The 25,244-nt window shown below is 32.9% G+C and overlaps 1 protein-coding gene across 5 annotated transcripts in view; it reads right to left on the reverse strand.

The window, feature by feature from the left end:
- InR (Insulin-like receptor) overlaps window positions 1–25,244 on the reverse strand; it is a 154,362-nt gene that overhangs the window by 86,830 nt on the left and 42,288 nt on the right. Inside the window, exon 1 of one of the 5 annotated variants that reach the window (XM_075290315.1) lies at window positions 4,495–4,740. The exons of the other annotated variants lie outside the window; for them this stretch is intronic. The gene's annotated coding sequence lies outside the window, so the exon portion shown is untranslated. Of the gene's footprint in view, window positions 1–4,494; window positions 4,741–25,244 lie in introns of those variants that run through there. 5 annotated transcript variants of the gene reach the window in all.

Here is a 25,244-nt window from a genome sequence, read left to right on the forward strand (position 1 = left end):
GACAAGTCCATATTAAATTCATCGCTTCTGCTTCAATTTTGCACCACTTCCGATCCAAAAAGAACATGTTCAGTACTTTTTTGGCGACGCTTTTTTTGCTGGGAGGGTACTGAAATTATTAAAAAAAAAAATTCTTCACAGTGTTGTCATAAATTCGCGATACGATTTAGCTTTTCCTCTGTATTCTATACCATATTCGTACACCTTAAATAATACGACATGATTGATTAAAATTGATGCTGAAACAGGGTTGATAAAGTTGACACTTTTATGCTTTTTTTTCATACATTTCGACAGCCAAAAGCACCGTGGCACGACCGTGAGCCATTTGGTACTTTTTCATCACAATTACTCTATATAGAGTTATTCTGCCCTAATGTTAGTGTATATATATGAAACGCCCAGAAGACGAAATACACACATGGTGTCTTTAGCAATAATACTTAGAGCCGGCCCTTGAGCCGGTTGCCACAGTTGGTAGAATTCTATAAAAAATATTAAATTTTTTACTGTTTTGTAGATTGCTAGAATTCTAGATTTTGCAAAGAGGCATTTCTTTATAAATTTTCTATTGAAATAAACTTTTCACAAAATTTTCTATAGAAATAAAATTTTGACAAAATTCTCTATAGAAATAAATTGTTGACAAAATTTCCCATAATAATAATAATATTTTTCCTATAGAAAAAATTTACAAAATTTATAATAGTATTAGAATTTGACAAAATTTTCATAAAATTTTCTATAGAAAATTAAAAAAAAAAAAAATTTCTGTAAAAATAAAATTTTCAAAACATTTCCTATAGAAATAATATTTTGACAAAATTTTCTTTAGAAATAAAATTTTGACAAAATTTTCTTTAGAGATAAAATTTTAACAAAATTTCTACAGGAATAAAATTGTGACAAAATTTGCTATAGAAATAAAATTTTGACATTTTCTAGAAATATTTTGACAAAATCCTCTAGAGAAATAACTTGTTGACAAAATTTTCTATAGAAATAAAATTTTGACAAAATTCTCTATAGAAAAAAAAAATTTACAAAATTTACTATAGAAATATAATTTTGACAAAATTTACTATATAAATAAAATTTTGATTAAATTTCTTATAGAATTAAAATTGGAAAAAATTTTCATAAAATTTTCTATAGAAATAAAATTTTCAAAAAATTTCGTATAGAAATTATAGTTTGATAACATTTTCTATAGAAATAAAATTTTGGCAAAATTTTCTATAGAAATAAAATTTTGACATTTTCTATAGAAATAACATTTTTACAAATTTTTCTATAGAAATAAAATTTTGACAAAATTTGTATAGAAATAACATGAACAATTTTTCTATAGAAATAAAATTTTGACAAAATTTACTATAGAAATAAAATGTTGACAAAATTTACTATAGAAATAAAATTTTGATTAAATTTCTTATAGAATTAAAATTGGACAAAATTTTCATAAAATTTTTTTTCATAACATTTTCTATAGAAATAATATTTTGACAAATTTTTGTATAGAAATGACATTTTGACAAATTTTTCTATAGAAATAAAATTTTGACAAAATTTACTATAGAAATAAATTGTTGACAAAATTTTCCATAAGAATAAAATTTTTCCTATAGAAATAATATTTTGACAAAATTTTCTATAGGAGTAACATTTTGACAAAATTTCCTATAGAAATAAAATTTTGACAAAATTTTCTATACAAATAAAATTTTGACAAAATTTTCTATAGAAATAAAATTTTTGAAAAATTTTCTATAGAAATAAAATTTTGACAAAATTTTCTATAGAAATTAAATTTTGACAAAATTTTCTATAGATATAAAATTTTGACAAAATTTTCTATAGAAATAAAATTTTGACAAAATTTTCTATAGAAATAAAATTTTGACAAAATTTACTATAGAAATAAATTTTTGATAAAACTTTCTATAGAAATAAAATTTTGACAAAATATTCTAAAGAAATAAATTTTTGATAAAATTTTCTATAAAAATAAAATTTTGACAAAATTTTCTATAGAAATAAAATTTTGACAAAATTTTCTATAGAAATAAAATTTTGACAAATTTTTCTATATGAATAAAATTTTGACAAAATTTACTATAGAAATAAGATCTTGACAATTTTTTCGATAGAAATAAAATTTTGACAAAATTTTCTATAGAAATAAAAATTTGACAAATTTTTCTATGGAAATAAATTGTTGACAAATTTTTCCATAAGAATAAAATTTTTCCTATAGAAATAATATTTTGACAAATTTTTCTATAGAAATAAATCTTTGGCAAAATTTTTTATAGAAATAAAATTGTGACAAAATTTTCGCATAAATAAAATTTTTACAAATTTTTCTATAGAAATAAAATTTTGACAAATTTTTGTATAGATACAACATTTTGACAAATAAAATTTTGACAAAATTTACTATAGAAATAAATTGCTGACAAAAATTTCCATATGAATAAAATTTTTCCTATAGAAATAAAATTTTGACAAAATTCCTTATAGAATTAAAATTGGACAAAATTTTCTATAGGAATAAATTGTTGACAAAATTTTCTATAGAAATAACATTTTGACATTTTCTATAGAAATAAAATTTTTACAAATTTTTCTATAGAAATAAAATTTTGACAAATTTTTGTATAGAACTAACATTTTGAAAAATTTTTCTATAGAAATAAAATTTTGACAAAATTTACTATAGAAATAAATTGTTGACAAATTTTTCCATCAGAATAAAATTTTTCCTATAGAAATAATATTTTGACAAAATTCCTTATAGAATTAAAATTGCACTTTTTACAAATTTTTGTAAAAAAATAAAATGTTGACAAAATTTTTCTATAGAAATAAAATTTTGACAAAATTTTCTATAGAAATAAATTTTGAACAAATTTTTCCATAAGAATAAAATTTTTCCTATAGAAATAATATTTTGCCAAATTTTTCTATAGAAATAATATTTTGACAACATTTTCTATAGAAATAAAATTGTGACAAACATTTTCGCAAAAATACAATTTTTACAAAATTTTCGCAGAAATAAAATATTTACAAAATTTTCTGCAAAAATAAAATTTTGACAAAATTTTCTATAGAAATAAAATTTTGACATTTTCTATAGAAATAAAATTTTGACAACATTTTCTAAAGAAATAAAATTTTTACAAAATTTTTTATAAAACTAAAATTTTGACAACATTTTCTAAGAAATAAAATTTTGACAAAATTTTCTATAGAAATAAAATTTTGACAAAATTTTCTATAGAAATAAAATTTTGACAAAATTTTCTATAGAAATATATTCTTGACAAATATTTCCATAAGAATAAATTTTTTCCTATAGAAATAATATTTTGACAAATATTTCTATAGAAATAAAATTTTGACAAAATTTACTATAGAAATAAAATTGTGACAAAATTTTCGCTAAAATAAAATTTTTACAAAATTTTCGCAAAAATAAAATGTTTACAAAATTTTCTGCAAATATAAAAGTTTGAGAAAACTTTCCATAGAAATAAAATTTTGACAACATTTTCTATAGAAATAATATTTTGACACAATTTTCTATAGAAATAAAATTTTGACAAAATTTTCTATAGAAACAAAATTTTTGCAGAAATAAAATTTTTTCTGCAGAAATAAAATGTTGACAACATTTTCTATAGAAATAAAATTTTGCAAAATAAGATTCGTTTCTTAGAAAATATAAAAAACAATTGTCCAAATCGGTCTAGATTTAAATTTACGTATTCTATTACAATAGTCTTTAAATTTGATATTATGTAATTTTAGCAACTTTTGGCTTCGAAAGGTACACTTTTAATATATGTTTAGTATCATTTGTCATCCCTGTGCTGAAATTTTGTCACATAGAATTATATTAGAAACATTTCCAATAAATGCTGCAACCAGTGCTAAAAGAAAACAGCTCCATTGTACCCAATGCACTAGAAGAGCATGTCATTTATTAAAGTTGATTTTAGTTGGCATAGTTGTTTCAAATAATGCTTAAACTAAATTAATAACAGACTCGTCGATAAGGTAGACAGTAGTTTATCTCTATTTCCGTATTTGTTTATATTTAACTTCTTTGTTTATGGAAGAATAAAATGCAAGTTATTTTTTATACAATACAAATATAACGCCCACAACTTTGTAAACCAGACACACGTGTTGACACCGACCCTCCATCGTAACGAGTCAATTAGTCGGTTATTTTGAAGTATGTACTTGTATTCGTGTTGTGATTTTAATTGATTACTCCAAGTGACGTATCGTTCAAATAACGGTGGCTATCATAAGCTATCACAACAGAATACGTTAGGTAGTGCAGATATTATTATTCTCCAATAGATTCACAATAAATATTATGACATATTTTGATTTATACATTTTATTTTTCACGGTGAAACTGACATGTTTTCTTAATTTAGCAAATGACTTGTATTCCTAATTAGTCCATAAACTTACCCACTTATGTTAAAAAAGCGAAACATTATTGTTGTTTTGCTTTAAATTGTTCATATTCCAAAGGTGGGTAGGTATATAACTGCAATGTGTATGAATGATTATACTTCACCACCGCATGTTAATCATGTTAAAGCGACAAATACAATATACGAAATTCCCCCGGTTAAAGGTCATTAAATCTTGTTTTGCTTCATTATAGAAAAAAAAAATCGTTTGTATATGAATTTTGTTTTGTTATTTTTGGTTGATGTTTTTCATTCTTCTATAATTGTTATGAATTCTTTTGCACAAAAATGGACAGCAAAAAAAAAAGAAGCAAAAAACAAATCATATCACAATGGAACTAAAATGAACCAATATAAACAAGTTCTTGTTATTCCCATTCACGCACATACTCTGTGATTGTTTTTATTTCCAATTAGATTCACTCCAAACCACAACAACACATCATCATCGTGTTCGCGTAATCAGAAGTCGAAGCAAAGACAATTAAAGAAGAAGACATGAATTGGGCTTTGATAGTGTTAGTGCTAAGAACCAGAGATTAGCCCCATACTTGTAGGAAAAGCGCTTCGAACTTACTGGTTTGATACAGACAATTTTTATTTTGCTATTTTCTCAAAAGTTCCTGCAAATTTCTGTGTCGTTTGCACTAAATTATTAATTAAATGTTTCATGAAGTGTTATCGTTCTTTTAAAAGTTAAAAAAATTGCTAAAATAAGAGAATTAAGTTTTGTTACGAATGCAAAATGAAAAGAGAAACCGAAAAAAAGTTGCAACTTCTCATCGAACGTGTATGGGGCTAATCTCTGGTTCTTGAGAAAAAAGAATAACAACATGCCCAATTCATGTCTTCTTCTTTAATTGTCTTTGGATCATACATTTTAAAATGTATGCGCGCACGGGAGGTGTGAGTGAGTGGTGTTGCGCAAAGATTATAGAAGAGGAAGATGGGAGATTGGCTACTGAGCACATCAAACCATTTACCACATTAGTTTAATACTCGAACCAAACGCGTATACGACAAGTATTGACATAGCATTAAAATGCAAATAAAAAGAAATTAAGAGCACGAAATAAATTTCCATAAAGGGGAAAATGTAATTTTTTTTGTTGTTGCCTAAAATTTAACATTGTTTCATTAAGAAAATTAAATTTTTCATTTAAAAAATGAAAACTAAAAACAACTAAAAGATTACAAACATGTATTAAACTAATCTGGTAAATGCAACTTTTGGTATGACGCAAGCCAATCTCCCATCTTCCTCAAATCTATAATCTTTGGTGTTGCGTTTTTATGTTTTTGTTATTATTATTATTGTCCAAAATTGAAAATCAAAACAAAACACGACGATAATACGGAGACGACAACAAACGACGTCCACAAAAGAGAAGATACCGGTGCTGACTACACAACACGACGACCGACTACTACTACTACCATTACTATTTGCTATCCATCTGTCAATTGATGAAAGAACTTTATGTTCTCCCTCTCTCGTTCGCTATATCTCCTTAATAGCTTGCTCTTTTGTACATATAATACGAAAACAACCCTCAAGATGACGTTGACCCCGAAAATATGCAAAAAGCGTAATACCCAACAAAATATATAGCTAGCAGACAAATCACACACATACATTAGAATCCACACATGCAGACAAAAAGGCAAACCGACCGTAAAACAATTTCAAAAACGTGTATGAAAAAAGACAAAAATAATGCACAGTGTCAGGAGAATGTTTCATAATTTCGGGTATTGCAAACTTGTATTCTACATAAATATACGAAATGGTGCTGGCCAGTCAGCCCTGGTGGGATCCATGCGAACTCCAATAAGTTTATTTCGTATGGTTTAGGCCAACTAACCCCGCCAGAAATATACCAAAGACTATGGAAATGCAAATAGTGTCAGATCCTAAATTATTAGGGGAAAATAACCCCGCCAGAAATATACTAAAGGCTATGGAAATGAAAATAGTGTCAGATCCTAAATTATTAGGAGAAAATAACCCCGCCAGAAATATACTAAAGGCTATGGAAATGCAAATAGTGTCAGATCATAAATTATTAGGGGAAAATAATCCCGCCAGAAATATACTAAAGGCTATGGAAATGCAAATAGTGTCAGATCCTAAATTATTAGAGGAAAATAACCCCGCCAGAAATATACTAAAGACTATGGAAATGCAAATAGTGTCAGATCCTAAATTATTAGGAGAAAATAACCCCGCTAGAAATATACCAAAGGCTATGGAAATGCAAATAGTGTCAGATCCTAAATTATTAGGGGAAAATAACCCCGCCAGAAATATACTAAAGACTATGGAAATGCAAATAGTGTCAGATCCTAAATTATTAGGGGAAAATTGTGACAAAGTATTTATACCTTCCATACGTTACATGGCGTGTTCGTTGGATCAAATATACGAGTTGAAAACTCGATAATCTTAAATATGCCTTATGTATCCTTATATTTCCAAAAGGGTGTTTTTGGAATCAAAAACAAAATATGTTGAAGATTGTGGATTTTGTTTATATATATATATCCCTTGTATATAGCTCTTAATCTGTCTTGACATTATTTCTTACGAATTTACATTGAAATATGATAAATATGTTAAAGATTGTGGATTTTTAGGATTAATTCTAAATCGGACATCTAAGGTCTCCAAAATATGCAAATAAATAGACTTTATTTCATATTTTTATTTTGTTATATATCTCTTATATATAGCTTTTGATCTCTCTTGACTTTATTTCTTACAAACTTACTTTGAATATAATAAAAAAAAACAGATCAAATGTTTCACCATGGTTTGAATACGGTCTATATTAAATCCTATTTTGAGAAGCAAGAAGACTTGAACTATAGCTCTTAACGTGGTCTCGAACAGTGTTGCCAACTCCCCAAGGCGAAAAAGCACCAAAAATATATTATAAATTCTAACATACCACAACATCGAAAATTAAATGCTCTACTATACAAAAAAAAAAAAAAAAAAACTTCCGAAGATGTATTATAGAACTTTTGTGAATTGAATTTTAAGAAGTTAAGGTGGGTATTACGATCGAGTTTAGCCGATCGTAAAATAGTCATTTTTTCACAACTACTTTTCTTTAATAAATCGTTTTAAGGAATACAAACTTTGTGAAAATTTGCTTTTGGCTATTCCCCATCAAGTTATAAAAAATTTGCAGCAAATCCAAGCAAAAAAAAGCGTCGCCAAAAAAGTAATGAAAATGTTCTTTTTGGATCCGGAAGTGGTGCAAACTTGACGCAGAAGCGATGAATTTAACATGGGCTTGTCATAGGACAGAAGTCCTCCATTTCAACAGCCGTTGCACTGAATTTGCATCACTTCTTTAGGTGTGATCCGAATTCAATGTTTCGGATGTCTATTAAAAAATTCTGTGATATTTTGTGAAATAAATAATTTTTATATTTTTTTATAATTTTTAATGGATTCTAACGCTTGTCGGAAACGTTTGACCTCAAATATTTTCAAAAATTCACAATTTTTTCAGATTGGATTTAGCATTTTTTTCAACAAAATTTAAATGACTTGTACCATTTTATGAATTCTTACTCTGGTTTTAACCTATTTGAAACAAAAAAAAAACTTTAAATTACCTATTAAAAGTATGAAAAAACCAAGATATAAAAAATTGAATTAAAAGAACTTCCTGGGAAGTTAAAATAAAGAACATCATTGGGAGTGCATCTTCTGGAAGTGCTTTTAAAGTTGTGCATTTGGAAGAACTTCCAAATTTTTTTGCTGGGATATGCATAATTTTATGCCCATTTTTACTGATATAGTTTTCATTTTAGCGGCAAAACTCAAACTTAGTACTCACCATTAGGAACCGCTATTCAAGTATACACATTGATCCTTTTAAATGCTTTCGTCCAATTCATTTTGATCAGTGATGTTTTTCAACTTTCAAAATATTAATATATGGAAAGAGTCTATTGCTTATTTCAGTTGTGCGTGCTTTTGTGAATTTAATACAAACGTTTTTAATGACATCTTTACCAAATTCAAAAATTCGACACTCATCGCTCGACTTTCCTACAGAATACCCTAAGTAAAAGTATTAATTAAAAATAATCAATACCAACTTCATAACAATCAAATTCTATATTTGGCAATAAATTTGAGTTTCTTCGGCTCTTGAAAGTCTAATCAAAATGTTTGTATCAATTAAACTTAATACTGTTCAAAATAAAAAAAGAACCAAAAGCACTAAATGAAAATGCCAGAAAGTACCAAGTTGGTGCTTTTCTTGAAAAGGCACCAAAAAGGCAATTTGGTGCTTTTTAGACATCAAAAAGCACTAAATTTGGTGCTAAAAGCACCAAATTGGCAACACTGGTCTCGAATATCTTGGTATTTTAAACTATTCAAAGCCTAAATCAAGGGTATATGAAGTTCCCCCAAGCCGATTTTTTCATGTTGTTAGATAGCGATGAATTGAGCCCTACAATAATCTATATATTTATATACGATTTTCATGAGAAATTCCCTTATTTCAACTAAACACTGTGACATGCTGCTTTTCTTGTCTGATGAAATGCATTTTGTCTATTTTGTTTTTATCCGTTACGTTGTTTTTGCCAAAGCAATGAAAAACATTTTCAAAACAAATAAAATAATTGCGCATGCGTGAGAGTGAAGACGAGCGAGAGAGAGAGAGAGAGGAAACAAAAGAGACATGAACATATCCGTTATCAAGATTTTCAAGTGATGTTTTCGCTGTTAAATATTTGAAAATATACAGAGAAATGGAGAGAGCATATGAAAGACATAAAAACGGCGGCATTTCTTCGAAAATAAAAACAATTCCACAACAACAACGACCTGTATCATCATCAAACCATAGTAGGAACACGAAGCAGCCCATGCGACGAATGCAATGCGACATTAAGGGCGGAACTATAAAAACAAAATATATGTTTTATGTATGTCTGGTACTATTGATAAAGATCTCGGAATGTGAGAGTGAATGGATGGATAGTCTTCGTCTGTCGTCTGCCTAGTTGTGGGGATAAATGAATTACGGTCACAAGCCCACACACACACACAACAACCACAACAAGAACAACAATACAAGGAACACAGTGCTATTTCATGCAATGCAAATACAGTCAAGCGAATAGAGATGGAACGTCACATCGACTCACTGACTCACCAACTGAATGACTAGCTCTATTGGGTTTCAGTGTGCTAGCAGTCTATGAATGAACTTTTGATGACTGACTGGACCAGCTGCAATGAGTACAGAATGTAAAGAAACCGCATTCTTCTCGTAGAGGTGATAAACAACTGAATGCATCCGTAACATGGCATACATACACCCCACTTCAATAAATTTAGATATTTTTAATAATACATATGCACATGTGTGTGTATATGTATGCAAGCAGTATACGTAGGCCTAACTGTAATGTCACCATGACGTAAATTTGTCGTTGTCCCTCATTCGTCACCCGAAATCAAACACGTACAAATTATCAAACGTAAATAGGCAATGATTTACGATAGGTGTTGATGCAACACTGGCCTGGTTCGTCTTATCATTTCGTGGAACTGTCAATAACCACTTCTAACAGCCAGACTATTAACAAAAATATTTTATATGATTTTAAAATGTTATCGAAAATTCGTAATACACACTCTGCTGATGGGGACGTGCCACCGCGACAGTAAGATGGTGAAACATTAGCTCAATGAAGTTTCCGTAGCAGACGTTAAAGTAAACGAGAACGTATAAAAGGCGTTGGCGTCACTTAAATCGTCTGCCAAAGTTGCCGCTTTAGTTTTGTTTTCGTTTTCAAACTTGTCTTTTGAGATACAACCACCACAATATTTTGTCTCTCATCCGGTGTTTTTTTTTCCAAAAAGAGTTGTCTCAAATATTTGACAATAAGTTTAGTTATGCTATAGGCTTAGTTAATGTAAGGCCTTACTCCATTCACATTGACTCTAAAAATGTGCTGCACAGTTTAGGATGGGTATATTAAAATTCTTCGACACTTTTTAAACGACGCTCCGCCGAATATATCGACTCTGAATTAGCGATCTATAAAGCGAATAATCGATTACTCGAGTTTTGGCATGAAAATCTAGAAAAGTCGAAATCGATTATTAATCAAAAAATAATCGATTTTATATTTTCACCTATTTCTTAATTTTGACTACCAAAAATCGATTTTAATGTTTTCTCTTTTCATACTCATTGGTTTCAATTGAATTGAAATGTACCTAGATGTAATGAAAATCGCAAATATTTCATAGTTTTTTGTGATAGAATTCCATTACCAATAAGAATAGGAATTCGGATTTCATTAAAACAAATATCACATTGGTGAAAACTGAATCCTATGTGTTTTCAATTTCCTTGCATTTATTTGAGACTTGCGAAATAAAAATTCATTAAATATATATTAAAAAATTAACATTAACAGATAGATTTCATAAAATTGAATATTTTATATAATCATTGTTTCTATGAAATTCGATTTTGAAAAATCGAATATTCGAATTTCGTTTGGTAAAAATCGAAAATCGATTTTTGGTTTGAAACCAATAATCGAAAAGTAGAAAAATCGATCATAGGTTTGTACCTTAGATCCCTACTCTGAATGGCTATAATATAACCACCAATAAATTACAAATCCAGAGGCAGCCCATTTTTGTCGGCGGTGTTTGACGGTTTGAGCCGGTTTAGTGGCTGGTTCGGAGGCACTCAATTAGTCATTATCTTCCCAAATTATTCAGATGAATTTATCCTCCGCCGATTCTACAGTAGAGTTGGGTAGTTCCGGAGCGAACTAGCTCTTTGGAACTATTCCGTGGATGGAACTAAATGAATTGGATCCGATACCTTTACTCTTTCAGCTCCTCAGTTCCTTATATTCATTTCGTTTCATTCGCTCTTTATGGCAACAGCTCTCACTTAAATTGAAGTTGCCAGATCCTTAATGAAGATATCGAAACTGTTCCAATTTAAATATCAATACCAACATGCTTTACAAAAATTATGTAAATCAGCAAATCCTGTACAATGCGGAAGAATATTTTACGCAATAGAAACACATCATAAACGAAAGGCGAACTCTTTTGGTCTAAAGTCGGCAAAATATTTTTTTTTTTACATAGTAACTTTTGTTTTTCTCTATGAAAAAATTTAAACACGATATTTCTAAAATAAATGTAGATCTTTGTATTAGTAATGATCTCTGAAAATTTTTCTACATAGTTATACCATTATCTAATATTAGTCCCAAAATCTTTTACAAATTAATGTTCAAGAAATTTGATTAAATGCTTGTGAACTTTTATGTTTTACTTAAATTTAGTGTTCGTGCGTTTTATTTTCTTGCGGAGCTACAAAAAATCTCAATATGTGGGATTCTTTAAGCACTTTCCTTATCCGAATCCAAAAGGAACTGTGGAACTAAATGATGGAACTAGTTCTTTTTAGGAGCGGATCTGAAAAGACTGATCACTTTAGTGAGCCAACTCTACTCTGCAGTCGAATATGTCGACTCAAATTTAGACGCTAAATAATAAACAAGTATATACGGCCGTAAGTTCGGCCAGGCCAAATCTTATGTACCCTCCACCATGGATTGCGTAGAAACTTCTACGAAAGACTGTCATCCACAAATTTCAACTCACATGGTTGTTAAATATCATATACTACCACCACGTACCAAATTTACACCAGATCGGATGAATTTTGCTTCTCCAAAAGGCACCGGATATATATTATTATGGACTGATAGGAACCAATTCCTGCATGGTTGTTGGATACCCTATACTAACATCACGTACCAAATTTCAACCGAATGGGAAGAATTTTGCTCTTCCAAGGTGCTCCGGAGGTCAAATCTGGGGATTGGTTTATATGGGGCCTATATATAATTATGGACCGATATCGACCAATTTTTGCATGGGTGTTTGAGGCCATATATTAACATCACGTACCAAATTTCAACTGCATCAGATAAATTTTGGTCTTCCAACAGGCTCCGAAGGTCAAATCTGGTGATCGGTTTATATGGGGGCTATATATAATTATGGACCGATGTAGACCTATTTTTGTATGGTTGTTAGAGACCATATACTAACACCATGTACCAAAGTTCAGCCGGATCGGATGAAATTTGCTTCTCTTAGAGGCTACGCAAGCCAAATCGGGAGATCAGTTTATATGGGGGCTATATATAATTATGGACCGATATCGACCAATTTTTGCATGGTTGTTAGAGACCATATACTAACACCATGTACCAAATTTCAGCTGGATCGGATGAAATTTGCTTCTCTTAGAGGCTCCGCAAGCCAAATCGGGGCATCGGTTTATATGGGGGCTATATATAATAATGGACCGATATGGACCAATTTTTGCATGGTTGTTAGAGACCATATACTAACACCATGTACCAAATTTCAGCTGGATCGGATGAAAATTGTTTCTTTTAGAGGCTCTGCAAGCAAAATCGGGGGATCGGTTTATATGAGGGCTATATATAATTATGGACCGATGTGGACCAATTTTTGCATGGTTGTTAGAGACCATATACTAACACCATGTACCAATTTTCAGCCGGATCGGATGAAATTTGCTTCTCTTAGAGGCCTCGCAAGCCAATTTTGGGGGTCCGTTTGTATGGGGGCTATACGTAAAAGTGGACCGATATGGCCCATTTGCAATACCATCCGACCTACATCAATTACAACTACTTGTGCCAAGTTTCAAGTCGATAGCTTGTTTCGTTCGGAAGTTAGCGTGATTTCAACAGACGGACGGACGGACGGACATGCTCAGATCGACTCAGAATTTCACCACGACCCAGAATATATATATACTTTATGGGGTCTTAGAGCAATATTTCGATGTGTTACAAACGGAATGACAAAGTTAATATACCCCCCATCCTATGGTGGAGGGTATAAAAAAAGTTAAAATCAGAAAATTTTATTTATAATTGTAGATAACGGATCAAGACCAATTTTACAACCACATAATACGACAATCTCTGTACCGAGTAGCTACACGCAAAGAAAAAATACGTTTGGAAAACGTGTACCGAAAACGTTTTTCTTTTGTTAGAGTTTTTTGAATTGCTTCGAAAATTTTAAACTTTTATCACCCAAAAAATTCATTTGTTACAAAATTTTTATTTTTTCAATAAAAAAAAGTTATTTTTGAAACAACACCACAGTCCATTTCGTTTATATCAAACACTGTTCTTTTCTGACTTTAGGTCTTTAATAAGACACATTTTACAGTTCAAAATTTAATATACTACAATGTAATGTTGAACATTTTTTCGGAATCTTCCGAACATATCTGGAACATATGTAAAAAAAAACAAAAAAACTTTGGTCGAAGCAGGGATCGAACCCACGACCCTTGGAATGCAATTCGGGCGTAGAAACCACTGCTCCACGGTGCCAAACTAAATGTTTGTTTCTGTTAAATAAACTTTGTTTATTCGGTTCGTGGGCGCCGCAAGCTATGCTATATAAATATAACTTATATGGATATTTATCTATTGATGACCATAACAGGTACATAGCTCAGTGGTTAGTGTGTTGGCTTACAAAGTGCATGGTCCCCAGTTCGACAGTTCGTCCAGGCGAAAGGTAAAAAAAATGTTAAACATTTATAAAATCGTATAATTTCTTCTACATTGTTCGTATTACAGGAAAAGGTGTTACGAACTAAAATACCTCGACGATATGAGAAAGATGTGAGGGAAAATGCAATTAGCAAGAAAACAATGTTTTTTTTTTTTTTGAGTTTATATGAAATTGTTTTTACATCCTGGAAAAGAATAAACGTTTATCACAAAAAATATATACTTTTCTTCCAAATACACTTCCTTACAGCGAAAAGCAAATGAGAAACGAACTTTGTTTGTCTAAAATTTCGTTTGGGATGAAAGAATTATTTTTTTGCGTGTATCACTTAATTAATACCAACATGCATAAGCGTAGTAGGTAAGTAAGGTAAAAATGTATACGGCGTTTTCTTCTATATATACTTATGATACGATTTTTTTTTATATTTAAAACAAAAATATGGTTTAATTTTGTATTATGCTTCATTTCCTTATAAAGGCCCCCATCATAGTTCCCCAACTATTGTGTATGGTTTAAAGAGATATTGCTATATTTCAGCCCCACTCTTTTCTAAAGAGAATAAGCCAGTCAGAGCACTCTAGTCATTCAGTCCCCCCACCCAATAACGAAAATGCCAACAAAGACGAATAGCAAAAAAGAAAAAAACAAATGACGATGTAAAGAGGAATGCTAAAAACTGTACAAGAAAAACAAACAATAGTGTGTAGTGAGTAAACCGAGAATAACACAAACATCTATAACATGAACCATAATAATAACAACAACATCGTATAAAGCGGCAATGAAGAAGAATAGGATGTTTTTAAATTTGAACGATGTTGCCAATATTTGGGGATTTGTTGCAATAAAAGGATTCTTAACAAACATTTTGCTAAATTCTGTAGTCTTTGTAAAGTAGTTCTTTGAAAGCGTGTTGATTTCAAGCACTAATCGAATGTTTCAGTTACATTGTAATTCTTAATTACCATTGGTATTGTTTTCCTTGTCATTGAGCTTAACATGGAATCGGGCAGCACTCAGTGATAAGATAGAAGTTCACCAAATGTGGTATCACAATGGACTGAATAGTCGGAGCCTTATACATCGGACTGCCACCTAACCTAACCTTATAGACAAAACTTGTAGTTTTAAAGGGTGATTTGTTAAGAGCTTGATAACTTTTTTTTTAAAAAAAACGCATAAAATTTGCAAAATCTCATCGGTTCTTTATTTGAAACGTTAGATTGGTCCATGACATTTACTTTTTGAAGATAATTTCATTTAAATGTTGACCGCGGCTGCGTCTTAGGTGGTCCATTCGGAAAGTCCAATTTTGGGCAACTTTTTCGAGCATTTCGGCCGGAATAGCCCGAATTTCTTCGGAAATGTTGTCTTCCAAAGCTGGAATAGTTGCTGGCTTATTTCTGTAGACTTTAGACTTGACGTAGCCCCACAAAAAATAGTCTAAAGGCGTCAAATCGCATGATCTTGGTGGCCAACTTACCGGTCCATTTCTTGAGATGAATTGTTCTCCGAAGTTTTCCCTCAAAATGGCCATAGAATCGCGAGCTGTGTGGCATGTAGCGCCATCTTGTTGAAACCACATGTCAACCAAGTTCAGTTCTTCCATTTTTGGCAACAAAAAGTTTGTTAGCATCGAACGATAGCGATCGCCATTCACCGTAACGTTGCGTCCAACAGCATCTTTGAAAAAATACGGTCCAATGATTCCACCAGCGTACAAACCACACCAAACAGTGCATTTTTCGGGATGCATGGGCAGTTCTTGAACGGCTTCTGGTTGCTCTTCACTACAAATGCGGCAATTTTGCTTATTTACGTAGCCATTCAACCAGAAATGAGCCTCATCGCTGAACAAAATTTGTCGATAAAAAAGCGGATTTTCTGCCAACTTTTCTAGGGCCCATTCACTGAAAATTCGACGTTGTGGCTCGTTAGTAAGTCTATTCATGATGAAATGTCAAAGCATACTGAGCATCTTTCTCTTTGACACCATGTCTGAAATCCCACGTGATCTGTCAAATACTAATGCATGAAAATCCTAACCTCAAAAGAATCACCCTTTATAAGGATGAGCACAACTGGACTTCGTTTTAATAATTTCTTAATTATAACTAAATCAGAGATGGGGCTATTAGGAAAAAACCATTGTTTAAGTAGTCACTCAGAGGCGACATACGGTCAGCATATGTGCATAAGGCCATGAATTAGATCCATGTCATTAAATTATTATCATTATCAGTCCCTTGTCGGTGAATTTTTAACAGCACTAACTTGGCTAAAATACTCTTTTCATCTGATTAATATCATATGCTTTGGAAGATGCGCCCATTTGCTTCAATCTCACATGATCGAGTATTCCGTTATTGCATTTGAAATAGGGCTGTCCTTCTGGTTTAATCCCATCCCGAAATCCTGGGATTTTCAAGACGGAAATTATCTCGAATCGCGGGATTTTTTATTTTGAATCCCGGGATTTTTTGGGATCCCGAAAAATAAGCTTGTTAAATTTCTGCCTTTTTTAGGATTTTATACTCTAAATCACATAGTGGTCAGGGTATAATAACTTTGATCTGCCAAAAAATTTGCCTATCAGAAATATTGATTTTAGACCCCATAAAATATAACAGGTTGGCTGAAAAGTCCCCGGTCTGACACATAGATGGCGTCGCTAGTATTAAATGCATATTATTTTTATATAGTACCAACCTTCAAATGATTCGTGTCAAAATTTGACGTCTGTAAGTCAATTAGTTTGTGAGATAGAACGTCTTTTGTGAAGCAACTTTTGTTATTGTGAAAAAAAAAAATGGAAAAAAAGGAATTTCGTGTTTTGATAAAATGCTGTTTTCTGAAGGGAAAAAATACGATGGAAGCAAAAACTTAGCTTTATAATGAGTTTCCGGACTCTGCCCCAGGGAAATCAACAATAATTGATTGGTATGTAAAATTCAAGTACGGTAAAATGGTCACGGAGGACGGTGAACGCCCGAAAGAGGTGGTTACCGACGAAAACATCAAAAAAAAAAAATCCACAAAATTATTTTGATTCACCGTAAAATGAAGTTGATCGAGATCATTCATCAATATTTGGATATGCGGAAGCTCTGTGCAAAATAGGTGCCGCGCGAGCTCACATTTGACCAAAAACAACAACGTGTTGATGATTCTGAGCGGTGTTTGCAGCTGTTAACTCGTAATACACCCGAGTTTGCCAGTCGATATGTGACAATGGATGAAACATGGCTCCATCACTACACTCCTGAGTCCAATCGACAGTCGGCTGAGTGGACAGCGACCGGTGAACCGTCTCCGAAGCGTGGAAAGACTCAAAAGTCCGCTGGCAAAGTGATGGCCTCTGTTTTTTGGGATGCGCATGGAATAATTTTTATCGATTATCTTGAGAAGGGAAAAACCATCAACAGTGACTATTATATGGCGTTATTGGAGCGTTTGAAGGTCGAAATCACACCAAAAAGGCCCCACATGAAGAAGAAAAAAGTGTTGTTCCACCAAGACAACGCACCGTGCTACAAGTCATTGAGAACGATGGCAAAAATTCATGAATTGGGCTTCGAATTGCTTCCCCACCCACCGTATTCGCCAGATCTGGCCCCAGCGACTTTTTCTTGTTCTCAGACCTCAAAAGGATGCTCGCAGGGAAAACATTTGGCTGCAAGGAAGAGGTGGTCGCCGAAACTGAGGCCTATTTTGAGGCAAAACCGAAGGAGTACTACCAAAATGGTATCAAAAAATTGGAAGGTCGTTATAATCGTCGTATCGCTCTTGAAGGGAACTATGTTGAATCATAAAAACGAATTTTGACAAAAAAATGTGTTTTCCTTTGTTAGACCGGGGACTTATCAGTCAACCTGTTATACCAATCGACTCAGAATCATCTCCTGAGTCGATCTATCCCTTGGTATCCGTCCGTCGGTCCAAGTATTTGTTGTTCGCAGGATTCCGGTCGCAATTATTAACCGATTTTGATGAAATTGTGTATATGGGATTTTTTGGTACAGGAACTAACGCTATAGAATTTGGAAAAAATCGGATCAAATTAATAATGGGATCAGATTGCGCTCATTTACTAAACGATCAGCGTCAAATTTGCTACAAGGTAATGTAATTTACCACCCTTTCAGTGTGCCATATTTCATCGAAATCGGTTCAGATTTAGATATAGCTCCCATATACATATATGTATCACTCGATTTTCCAAAATTGGGCATAAGTCCCATATTTATAAACCGATCTTACTCAAAGTTGGCCAAATCTAATTTTTTATAGCACTCACTATATGTGAAAAAAAATATTGAATTCGGTTCAGATTTAGCTATAGCTCCCATATATATATATATCGCCCCATTTTTCCACACTTGGCCATAAAACCCTTATTTACCAACCGATCTTACTCAAAGTTGGCTTACTCTAATCTTCTTATAGAACTGACTATATATCCAGAAAATCTTGGTAATCGGTTCAGATTTAAGTATAGCTCCCATATACACTCAGAGAAGAGTGAACCCATTAGCGAGTTATTTTTAACTAACCAGTGTTAATATTGAACTTCGTATGTCGCTAAAGAAGCATGTACCCATAGTAAGTTCAACATCTTCCTATAGGTTAGTAATTTGTTTTAACTTTTGTCAAGGTCAAAATTAACTAAATAATAAATTTTTTGAAAACGAAAAAAATAATGTTCCGGATTTTCTAGACCACCTGGTGACTTGGAGCAAGGAGACCTCAAGGGGGAGGATCCCAATTTCTACATGTCATATTCTATTTAGTACAAATCACTTACTCTTCTGTAGTACAAATCCTTTAGAATCATTTATTAGATTTTATTTTTATCATTTTATAAAATTTTACCTTTTGTCCGGACCAGGTATAATACGTATGTCGCAAAAGTCGTAAACCTACTGTAGAAAACCAAATTTTGAATAGAAGAAATCCTGAACATTTTTTAATTTAGTTTGACAGCATTCGCTGTGCGTTTCTGCAGAAATTTGTGAAAGTTTTCTCATGGTCAAGCCGATTTTGGTGAGTTGGTGAGTGTGCAAAATACCTTGGGGTTATATTGGACAGGAGACTGAACTTAAAGCTAAGAAAGGAGGAGAAAATCCACGGTTACCCTGTACTCGTGCAAAAGGCAATAGGGAAAATGTGGGGACTAAAACCGAAAATTATGAACATTCCTAAGAATTGAAACTACTTCGCACATACCATCGTCTTGGATATCATCGAATTCGCTGCCTAGCTGACGCGACTAAAATATTTTCAGTTTGCGACTTTTGTTACTTTTTCTACATTTACGACGAGTATGTGACGTTTACAACTTTGCGAGAGTCGCAAACCTTAAAAAGTTTGATACAGACCATCTCTGGTCCGGACGGAGGATCGAAACGCGTACACCCAGAAAAAAGGGGCTCTAATGCCAACTGAACTTTATTTTAGTTCATGAAGTTTAGTTGATTTTAGTTAAACTTTGCACAATATGAGTAAATGTTCCTTATTTGAATAATTTTTTGCTAACTTTAATGACGTGAACTAAAAATAAGAAAAAAAGTTTTACACAAATATAGTGCACAATTTTACTAAAAAATAAAATAGTTCATATTTTCCTAAAATGACAGAAGTTTGCTTAAATTGAGTTCATAAGTCTCTCAAATAAGTAAATTTTACTAAAAGTGTACCTGTCATGAACTTCGTATAGCGCTAAAGACATTTTAACAATTTTTAAATCCAATTTTTTCTTTCAACATATGAAATTTTCTTAAACAAGAGAAAAAAATTAATTATTTTTAATAAATTTTCTTCAATTTGACAAAAAGTATTAACTTATTTGTAACATGTTGCAATTAGAAAACTATTTTAGTTAAAATTTTCTAAAATAAACCTACATTTTCTTCAACGGTGGGTTCACTTTTTTTTGGGTGTACCATCAGTTTTCTAACTGAACACACTATCCACTGGCCCACTTAGCTCTTACACTCATCAACAACCAAATGTGACTTTGTTTATTCTTTTCTTGCTTGTCTGCATGTATTCATTAACACATACAGTCAAGGGTGTCTATTTTTAGAAACACCACACGAGCACAGGTTTCGGAGACGAACTATTGTCTAGAAGTAGATTTACTCAACGGTAGTTAGAATTGACATTCATAGTTAGTTTATTTATACTAAATATGGAAATTTCGTATCCAACTAGACTTCGTAGTATTGCACAGTAAAAGTTCAGTAACGTTGAGAAACTTCTTCGTACGTTCGAGAAAATACGTATTCCCTATTATTATATTTGCTTCAGTCCATTTACGAAATCATTGGGAGTTCCATTTTGCTGGTAATGGCCGTAAGTTCAATTTACTTCCACTGAGTTAATTTTGCTCATCAATAGTTAAATTTAACTAACTGTGAGTAAAATTTTGAACTACTCAATATTATGGAATTTACTTGTAGTTACGACGTTAAATTTTCTGAGTGTATATGTATTGTCCGATTTTTCAAAATTTTGTCGCAATAGCCTTATTTATTTAACGATCTTACACAAATTTAGCACAAAGTAATCTTCTCTGGCATCAACCAAACCTGCAAAATATCATCGAAATTAGTGCAGATTTAAAGGGTGATACGTTCAAAATTTGGTCAAGGGAAAACGCGTGTAAATGGGTGAAATCGTTTATTTAAAAAATCAAATTAAATTTCTTTTTCAAGTTCAATTAGTACACACAGGTACAGATGGCTTGCCAAACCAGATATTTCTTTGCGAACTTTGACAGTTTTATGTGCTTGAAAATATCTGCTACCTTTTCCCTTCCTTTTGCCGCACAAAACTCCTGTCCCGGAAGCTGCTTGTAGTCGGCTTTGACGTAGGTTTCGTCGTCCATTACCACGCAGTCAAACTTCGTCAGCATCGTCGTGTACAACCTCCGGGATCGCGCTTTGGCCGTCGTATTTTGTTTATCATCGCGATTTGGAATCACTACCTTCTTGTAAGTCGATAGTCCGGCTCGTTTTTTGGCTCGATGCACGGTTGTAGACGATACACCCAGCTTATTTGCGGTATCTCGGAGAGAGAGGTTAGGGTTTCGCTTGAAACTACCGGCAACTCTCTTTGTCGTCTCAGCGGCTTCCGGTTTTCGATTTCCCCCCGATCCAGACTTCCTGGCTGTCGACAAACGTTCCCCAAACACTTTAATTACATTTGTAGCGGCTGATTTGGCAACTTTTAGCGATTTTGCCAGCTTTGCGTGCGAGTAGCTCGGATTTTCGCGATGCGCGAGCAAAATTTTGATACGCTGCTCTTCTTGCTTGGACGGCATTTTGACAACTGAAGAGTGAATTCCAAAATCAAAATAGGAGCAACATTCTACACACACACCCCTTCAAAATGAGGGGTGTTCAGGGTTTTTTAAATGCAAAATTGAAAGAAATACGTCAAGTTTATATTGACCAAATTTTGACCGTATCACCCTTTAGATATAGCTCCCATACATATGTAGCGCCCGATTTTTAAAAGTTGGCCCCTAATAACCTTATTCTTGACCATAGTGGCTTCATTTATTAACCGATCTTGCTCAAATTCAGTACAAGGTAATCTCCTGTAATATCAACCAAACCTGCAAAATATAATCCAAATCGGTTCAGATTTAGATATAGCTCCCATGTATATGCATTGCTCGATTTTCCCAAAATTGGCCATACGACCCTAATTTATTAACCAACCTTATTTCGATGATACCCAACAAATGCTTATGTTTACTAATTCACTAGAAGTGGTTTAGGGTATGATATAGGTGGTCCCGCCCCCACTTTCTACTTTACTCACTTGTTTGTTAATAAACGAAAAAGTCCACAAAAAATATCCCATCCACGAAAAAATATCCCCGATTTGGGGAAAAATCCCCAATATTGGAAACACTGTATATGGGGCTATATATAATTCTTTGCAGATATGGGACAATGTTTGCATAGTTGTTAGATGTTAGACGTATAATAAAATCACGGACCGAATTTCAACCGGATCGGCTCCAGAAGTCAAATCTGGAGATCGGTTTATATGAAGGCAATATAATTATCAGCAATATAATTATTGCATGAATATTAGAAAGGATATATTGACATCTCAATTTTTGTTTCTCTAAATACACTGCACAAGAGATAATTATGTAATTTCCATTTCGGGATTTTCTTTAAATTCTAGGATGGGCAATATCTGTTGCATGTTATTGCCGGCATTCATTTCAATCAGGATCATGACATAGCGCGAGCGAGAGAGAGAGAGAGGTGACAGAGGCCGGTGCATATTGTGAATGCTGCGCAAAACTAAGAGCCTCTAGGAAAATCATTCACTGAGCGAAAACAATAACAACAGCAACAACGACGACAAAATATTATAAAATGACTGGACCTATTTGCCACAAAATAATAATAATAATAACAACAATAACAACAACATATGTATATATTTGTGTGTACATGAATGTGGATACAACCATCATCCATCCATGGGTTGTTTATTCATACGTAGTACTTTGATCGTCGTAATTGTTGTTATTGCTAAACAAAAACAAGCCACGACAACAACAATAACAACACACACATTTAATATTTTATCATGGTACTCGTGTTTTGCGGTTTTGTTTACTTCGTCCCGCCGATTCTAGAATGCCTGGTCGGCTTTGAGAGTTGTATTTGCGCCGTTCGTGCGTAATCAATGACGCATTTCCCCCAAGGTACAAAGCAAAAACAAAACAAAAACAAAAATATGAAAATGCCCCTTACGTTTTAGGGATCTTTTATTTCATATACATATGTACGTCCTGCTTACCCCATCAAACACGACATCACCTTACTCTGAACTGAAATTGCTAAATGAAAACAACAACAACAATTAAGAATAACAACAAGTGCAAATGTAATAGAGAGTAAGAACATTGTTGACAACATCTCAAGTATGTTCCTGGATCGTTAACGCAAGGTTCTCGAAAAAAAAAAATCATCCAATTGCATTTGCATGCGTGTATCGTTAGTCTATTGTGTTGTAGTCTAGCGTTGGTTGGTATAACAGCGACCTCTTTGTATAGATAAGCTGCCATTTGAGATTTGTATGACACGCCCACAATACACGCAGGCCAATGAACAATATAAACACAAAGAATTTATATGTATATCAATCATAAAAATTAGTTAAAATAATTAATCATTATCCAGCTGTCAGAATCTATAACAGCTGAAGTGTTAAGTGTGGGAGATTTGTTATTTTTGCCTCATTTATGTCATCCAAATCCATTTCCGTCAGTGTATTTATCTCAAAGTTTTGCAATGAATTGCGAAGGATATTAGCCACATTTGGTATGATATTTAAATCACATGTTGTTATTTTTATTGTTTTAGGATAAAGGAGTTTAATATATAGCCTAAAACCAATTGACTATGCTATTCAGGAAAAGTAAGGAAAGTCTAAAGTCGGGCGGGGCCGACTATATTATACCCTGCACCACTTTGTTTAAATCTGAAGCAATTTTTAGGCAACTTCGCAACTGACTTAAGTCATTCCTACGAGTTTTCGACTTAGCTGTGGCGATTTTTAGGAAAATGTTGGTATTTTGGCCATTTTTGCCGAAATCCGAAAAACCTATATATGAGAGCTATATCTAAATCTGAACTGATTTCAATCAAATTTGGCACGCATAGCTACAATGGCAATTCTATTCCCTGTGCAAAATTTCACGTAAATCGGACCACAAATTTGACCTCTGTTGTCATATAAGTGTAAATCGGACGAAAGATATATATGGGAGCTATATTTAAATCTGAAGCGATTTCAACCAAAATTGGCATGTAAATCAAAAACGTTAATTCTACTCTCTGTACAAAATTCAAAGCAAATCAGGACAAAACTCTGGCTTCGGGGGCCATATAAGTGCATATCGGGCGAAAGATATATATAGGAGCTATATCTAAATCTTCACCGATTTAAACCAAATTCGGCACACTTTACTACACTATCAATTGCACTACTTGTGGAAAATTTAAAGCAAATCAGGCTGTAATTTCGGCTTCTGCGGCCATATTAGGATATCGGAGTTCCCTTCAAGAGCGATACCACGATTATAATGATACCATTTTGGTAGTACTCCTTCGGTTTTGCCTCAAAATAGGCCTCAGTTTCGGGGATCACCTCTTCATTGCAGCCAAATTTTTTCCCTGCGAGCATCCCTTTAAGGTCTGAGAATACGGTGGGTGGGGAAGCAATTCGAAGCCCAATTCATGAATTTTTGCCATCGTTCTCAATGACTTGTGGCACGGTGAGTTATCTTGGTGGAGCAACACTTTTCTTCTTCTTCATATGGGGCCGTTTTGCCGCGATTTCGACCTTCAAACGCTCCAATAACGCCATATAATAGTCACTGTTGATGGTTTTTCCCTTCTCAATATAATCGATAAAAATTATTCCATGCGCATCCCAAAAAACAAAGGCCATTACTTTGCCAGCGGACTTTTGAGTCTTTCCACGCTTCGGAGACGGTTCACCGGTCGCTGTCCACTCAGCCGACTGTCGATTGGACTCAGGAGTGTAGTGATGGAGCCATGTTTCATTCATTGTCACATATCGACGGAAAAACTCGGGTGTATTACGAGTTAACAGCTGTAAACACCGCTCAGAATCATCAACACGTTGTTGTTTTTGGTCAAATGTGAGCTCGCGCGGTACCCATTTTGCACAGAGCTTCCGCATATCCAAATATTGATTAATGATATGACCAACACGTTCCTTTGATATATTTAAGGCCTCTGCTATCTCGATCAACTTCATTTTACGGTCATTCAAAATCATTTTGTGGAATTTTTTTGATGTTTTCGTCGGTAACCACCTCTTTCGGGCGTCCACTGCGTTCACCGTCCTCCGTGCTCATTTCACCACGCTTGAATTTTGCATACCAATCAATTATTGTTGATTTCCCTGGGGCAGAGTCCAGAAACTCATTATCAAGTTTTTGCTTCCACCGTATTTTTCCCCTTCAGAAAATAGTATTTTATCAAAACACGAAATTCCATGTTTTTAATTTTTCACAAACTAATTGA

Source organism: Haematobia irritans, chromosome 1 (genome assembly GCF_050003625.1).
Source record: "Haematobia irritans isolate KBUSLIRL chromosome 1, ASM5000362v1, whole genome shotgun sequence".
Taxonomy (NCBI): Eukaryota; Metazoa; Arthropoda; class Insecta; order Diptera; family Muscidae; genus Haematobia; species Haematobia irritans.